The following is a 6,000-nucleotide window of genomic DNA, read 5'->3' on the forward strand; positions in this document are numbered from 1 at the left end:
CAGTTTATTACTCACTGGTGACAACAATGTTTTGTGCAGGACTGACATTTTGAGTCATAGTTTTGCAACTCGGTGATGCAGGGAATATTTATTGTAGCAGGAAGTGATAGGCTCACATATCTTAATACTTTTTGTTATCACTTCTTGCATGGAATGTTTTAGTTTAGAGAGGTTATGTCTTGAATGATCAACACTGTGAGATCAAAGCAGATGAGACCTGCTTAGAGATGTCATATTTGGCTGTCAGTGGGCTTGTGACATTACTGGGCACCACCTCGATGGTATGGATTTATTAGATAGTATCATTTCTGACCTTGTGAAGATATATTTTTTTCATTTGCACAGAATCAGCTTACAGGTTTACAAACTACTTACTTTTTAAAGATGCACTACATTAATGGGGATTTTATATAACGTGACAAGCCACAGCAAAGGGGCTTTTTTTTGACAACGCAAAACAGAACACCAGCAACAACATTACACAGGGCTTTCTACTTACTGTAAGGTCAATGTAAAAATGTTTAGATTTCTTTTTAAACCCTTTGAGTGCTGACGGTGCTTGTACCTGAATGCTGAAGACATTTTGGATTTTTTTGGTGCTACAAATGTTGAAGGCACAATAACTGTTATTCTTTGTATAAACCTAGACAAATAAGATATTTCACCATAAATCAAGATCAACGGGAAAAAAAAGAGATACATTTCCAGTAACTGATTCGTACTATAAAACAAAAATAAACAGAAAAGTTCAGTTAAATTGACAGCTTAGATTGGGAAATTGTCTGCCACGTATAATGACACAGCAGATATCCCCTACACATTGCTAATAGTGAAATTGTTTATAGTTCTGCTGTTGCTCTCAGTCGAGGTGAAGGAACGTTGAGTCAAGACTGAGAGAGAAATGAGAAACAATGAAGGTCATTCATTAAACTGCAATACTGCCAAATGGGACAATATTGCATGGAAACTCCTATTGGCTTTGGTACTCTCACAGTTAAATGAATAACCCCCTTAGGGTTTGTGGAGTACTCATCACTGTCCTGGTAATGACTAACTTAAAGTATTGAGATCAGTAATTGTGCATCAAAAAAGAAAAATGTTTGTCTGAAAGTTGTAGTGTGAGTACACCAGTGTTTTTCAACCAGGGTTCCTAGGAGCGCTTGGGTTTCCCGGGCATCCCTAAAAAGTTCCCTGCAATTTTCTGGTCATTTTTATAAAATACAGAAGAATTTACAATGCGTCTGATCACAGCGTTGCTATTAGAGAAGGTTGGGGGTTCCTCAGACTTTTACTTAGGGTTCCTTAACCCATAAAAGGTTGGAAACCACTGGAGTACACTCTGCAATCATAAGTTATTGCTATTTTAAAGGAACAATTCATGTTTGGGAACCTCCCACCTGGAATATAGTATCCTTTAACATAAAACATTATTGCGAATGTTCTGAAACTTCTGTAGCTTTCATTATATACACCATGGAAACCCTAAGGCCGTATTGGCTCATGCAAGTAATTACAGCTGCTATATTAAGTAATAACCTTTGATATTGTAAAGCTGTTTCTGAAGGGGCTGAAACTCTCCTGCTTATTGTGGAGTAAGGCGCAGCAGGGGTGAGTGTCACTAAAACAGGACTGACCTTGGCATAGACCTTTGTGTCGAGTTTAATTTAAATAATTTTCTCTAACAGTCATAAAAACAGCCGCGCGAGTCAGGGAATGTTGGTAGAGGATAGGTTATGGCACCTGCAATAAAGACATGCCCTTGTAGAAATAAAACGTGTATATATAGATCACTAAGTATCATCAGGAGGCATAAACGTGACATACTTGGCAGTGAAAGTGAAGTGTTTTGGGTTTTTTTTATAGACCCATTACAGTATGTTCCGGTGCTAGAGAGATTTTGCAAGACCTCTGATTAAGGAATCTTCTATTCTCTGTCTGCTATCTTCTATTGTCTGAGCAGTTTGCAACAAAACCCCTTTGACCTTAAACAATGGCGAACATTCTAAGCTGGGTATTACAATCTCAATGGTTACGACATCACAATGCAACCATTGGAAGAGCTGCTGGGTTTCGCTGTGTGTTCTCTCATAGACTTGATGCTCACTTAGAGATCGCACTGACCTTTTAAGTGCCCTTATGACTTACCAGGTACGTCGAGACAAATTTTATAGAGGTAAATAAGAATTTTAACTCAGGGAGTGTTAGAACCTGCTAACGGTCATGCCTTGAAAGTGGCAGCAGGCTTAAGACGCTTTGGCCAAAGGGTTAAACTAAATGACCCTTTTTCAAGAGAATATATAGGTATTGCACTGTGTATTTTTGTCACATTGGAAGTAGCTTTGGGCATCATTTTGTCTTTTGTTGTATACATTTAGCCACGCCCAGTGACTCCCCAACAACCGTTGCACTACACCACAATTACGCTGCCACCACCAACAATAATTTAAGGTCATACCCTCAGGAGTCCTTTGTCCCCATGTTAGTAGAAAAGGATGTAATTAACATAAAAACCCAATATAGCAAAATGAGACAGAAAATGTGGTCAAGCTCTTCAAAAATTTATTCGGTTCAATTAGAGCCCACAAACGGTACTTTTAAAATGTTAGATTTAATATATGAAAGTGTACGTTGCTTGTTTACAGACAAGGAATGTTGAAAAAATCATTTTCCCTTTGGTAAACTCCAGCCAAACAGGCCCACCGTTTGTGGGTGTGAGTTACCTCCTACTCATCAATCTTTCCGTGACCATTTTATGGATGAGGGAAAGAGGATGATTTTAAATCGGAGTATGAAATAGTCCATAAGTCTCCCCCTTTTACCCATAGAATATTGCTACCCTCATCATTGTATTCATATGATGTTGCCAAAGGCATAAATATCATTTTTGCTAACACACCATTTAGTTTTGAAGGAGAAAACAAATGTGAAATTTGCAACCTACCGACAATAGGAAATGAATCCAGATATCGTAATGAAGAGCAAAAAAATATTCAATCATATCTTGGTAGAAGGTGCATGTCCCCCAAAAAGTGTTAACCATGGTTCCAAACAACCGGGAAAACAAAAATGGAGAAGGGACGGCACACTAAAAATTCAGACTCGCTGTTGCAGATTTCTTACTGCATGGGGAGAAAAATCACAAGAAAACTTCCATGATGGTAAATAATTGCCTTTACTGACCAGGAATCAGGCAAACATCCCAATAAACTCGACGTTTCAGACCCACATGGCCTTTCATTAGGTAAGTGTGGGCCTGAAACGTTGCGTTTATTGGGATGTTTGCCCAATAAACTGACTTTTTGCCCAAAGTCTACTGAATTTGGACTTTACACTGCGCTTGTTTGAGGAATTTTGATGCAATCATGGGAAGGAACACTAAAGTTTATTGCCCCTGTTCCCCTAAGTACACAGATACCAGATATGTATAGGTTTTGGCAAATCACAACAGAGATCTAACCTCCCCCAATCCACTTAGATACTGTTTAAATGTAAGTTTCTATGATCACGTTTATAGTGCTCTGAGTTATTTCAGCTGTTCTGCATTTCTAGGAAAGGTTGAGCTGCTGCAGCCGGCAGAGGCTGATTTAAACCACTAATTTTAAGCCACTTTTACGAACAAATATGTATTGGTCTTTATTTGCATCATACAAATAATCTCCTCATGTATACATATAAATATGTTTAGTAACTATTGAGAATTTTTACTAAGAAAGCTTACATGTTCCCATAACTTCCTCCCTTTAATGTTAACACTCTGTAGTCAAGGTACTTGTTTAGTCAAATATAATTTAATGTGTGCTGTATACAAGATTATGACTGACACCTACTGTAGTAAAAATATAGATTACGGTCATGACATTAAATGATCTTCATTACTTGAATTTTTAACAATTTTGGTAAGTGCATAGACCAGAAAGTAACATTCCCTGGAATAATACAATATTAGCCTCCCAGGTTTTTTTTTAAACTTAATGTTATGTAAAGCAGCCAAAGAAGTAAGCACTGTATGTTGCACTCAGTCAACTGGTAGTGCAGTTGAATAGGATTAAAAACATGTTTCATTATGTAGGTATAAAATAAATGCCAAAATAAAATGTGGACATAATGTTAACATGAACAATAAGTGAAAATATATGGGTTAAAAAGTGTGACACAGCCCAGGATTTGTAGGCAAAGTACTGATGTCCTATGTCAGCTGTACTGATGGGTGACAGGTAAAAATATGTGTCCTCAATAGTGGAGCTGTTAGGTAGTGAGTGATAAGTACTGACAGGTCTGGTGGCTGGTATTATCCAATTAGGATTTTTTGTATGGATTTTGGGGGTAATCTGAGAATATCCCACACAGAACGCGATACAATAGAAAATTGTTTTTATCCTCCAGTGTATACAGTATTATACACATTAACGTACGCAATGGGTCCAGAGCATGTATGTAAAGTGAAAATGTACTTAAAGTGAAGCACTGCCTTTTTCCCACTTATTGATGCATGTCTGTACTGCAATTGTCATATACGTGCATAACTGATGTAAATAACGCATTTGTAACAGGCTCTACAGTCTCCCCGCTTCCGCACAGCTTCGGTACAGGTAGGGAACCGGTATTGCTGTTCAGGACGTGCTGACAGGCGCATGCGCGAGCTGCCGTTTGCCTATTGGGCGATATGTCCTTACCCGTCAGTGTACTTAAAGTGAGTGTCCTTAAACCGGGGTATGCTTGTAGCTACAATATAGAAGAGATGTTATACTATATTGAATATATAAGGAGCCGAGACCTATATGTGTGCAGATATTAGCTAGCCTATAGTAAATCATGATAACATTATGAGAAGGGGGAAGAGAGGTCCCTAAATAGCTAGTCTAATAAATCCTATCAGTCACAAGCTTTGTGTGCTCCGTAGAGCTGAAGCACTCGCTTCAAGGGAGCTGAGCTAGAGGTGAAGTGCCTGCCTGTTCCGGGTTGTGTGCACACTGACGCTGTGACGGCCGAACGGGATACATAACAATTTTATGTATGAAGCACGAACAACAATAATGTATAACACTGACATTTATTGGGAACATACTGTATGAAGATAAATCACGGTGGTGGTTTAAACCAGAGCCTCAGAAGATTGATCAGAGCTCACATTTCATGCTTTATGCAGTGTTTCACTATTGGTTAAATATTAGGGATCTGTACAACCAACAAAAAGAAAATTAAGCGCAAAAGCCTAACACACTCCTGTCTCACTAAATTACATAGATATAAATATGTACTTTCCAGACCCTTGTTGAGACGCAGCTCCAAATGTTCACACTATCCAAAAAGTCTGTGCAAAAGACATCCAATGTGGTAGATCGGGGCGTGAAAAAAACCTGGGGTATATTAAATGGGTCAAAAACACTCTCTGCGGTGGATGATGTAAATGGTTTTACGCTATAGTCTCTCTTTCGCTTTTATTTTTCTTTTTCATATGTGCTGAGGATCTCTCCATTAGTATGGAATAAGTGATGTCATCCACTGCAGAGAGGGTTTTGGACCCATTTCATATACACCAGTTATTTTCGCGCCCGGATTTACCACATTGTCTATGAACGTAGAGTAAAGTATGTTTTGGTGCATTGCTCAGGGTTTTTGGGGCAGAGCTGCTGCATATGTAAGAACATTTTCTTGCATTTAATGCAGAACGTTAGGCTTATGCCACTTTAGATATGAGGATTTTTTCGAGCACGTAAAAAGGAAGTGGGTACAATTATGCATCATGTAATGAACTCCTCCTGCTGAGTCGCTCCTCAAGGTGCAAGCTAAGGCTATGTCCATACTAGATCAGACGTCGCAAGCGCCGAACACACACAAATGGATTCCAATGTGCAATTGCATAGCGCGACGGGGCACCCAGTACTTTGCACGACAAACTTGTTTGAATTTGCCGTGCAATGGCCGGGTCATGTGAGCGGTTCGGCCAATGAGAGTGAACCAGCTCCTTGATGTCACGGCTGCGCCTCCCCGTCACTTCTG

General features: G+C 39.1%; 1 protein-coding gene across 2 annotated transcripts in view; it reads left to right on the forward strand.

Moving 5' to 3' along the window:
• BCAP29 (B cell receptor associated protein 29) overlaps positions 1-6,000 on the forward strand; it is a 50,266-nt gene that overhangs the window by 21,282 nt on the left and 22,984 nt on the right. The gene's annotated exons all lie outside the window — the stretch shown is intronic.

This window comes from Ascaphus truei, chromosome 5 (genome assembly GCF_040206685.1).
Source record: "Ascaphus truei isolate aAscTru1 chromosome 5, aAscTru1.hap1, whole genome shotgun sequence".
NCBI classification, from domain to species: Eukaryota; Metazoa; Chordata; class Amphibia; order Anura; family Ascaphidae; genus Ascaphus; species Ascaphus truei.